The sequence below is a fragment of the Camelina sativa genome, chromosome 3 (assembly GCF_000633955.1).
Source record: "Camelina sativa cultivar DH55 chromosome 3, Cs, whole genome shotgun sequence".
NCBI classification, from domain to species: Eukaryota; Viridiplantae; Streptophyta; class Magnoliopsida; order Brassicales; family Brassicaceae; genus Camelina; species Camelina sativa.
This window is the reverse complement of record NC_025687.1, coordinates 1,415,077-1,415,675: the sequence shown is the minus strand read 5'-3', so window position 1 is coordinate 1,415,675 and position 599 is coordinate 1,415,077.

Here is a 599-nt window from a genome sequence, read left to right as displayed (position 1 = left end):
CCCCCTACTTCATCCACCGAGCACGAGAAGAGAAAACCCTACTTCTTCCCTTTCAAAAAAATCGACAACACACAGCGGCTTTGATCTGGCAACTAACTATTAAGTAAGCGCAATCGATTCCGATAAAACCCTAGGGTTTCGAAATTTCGATTCAGGATATATATTATAAACAAAAGTAACAAAATCAGAAGGCGATTCTATTTCCAAAAGTAAGAAGACAACTTCGTCTGAAAATTGGAACAAGTAAGAAAGACAATTCCGTCACCGAATTTGAGAAAAACTTTGGGCAGATGACCGAAGAACTCCGATCAATGATCAGGCAAAAAAATTAGCGAGAGAGAGAGAGAGTAGGAGGCGAAGAACACTAGGGAAAGTTATCAATCAAAGTGAAGAGAGTCGAGAAAGAGAGAGATAGTGAGTGAGTATATATATATATATATCATCTCTATCTCATAATTCTCTCATCAGCACCGTTTCCTTTTTTTTTTCTATCTCACTTTGACCACATAGACCCTGTAGTCAACCCAGTTTCAGCCGCCTAATATTATATTCCTACTTTTCCTTTTCTCACAGTAAAAAAAAAGAAAAAAAAAATAATT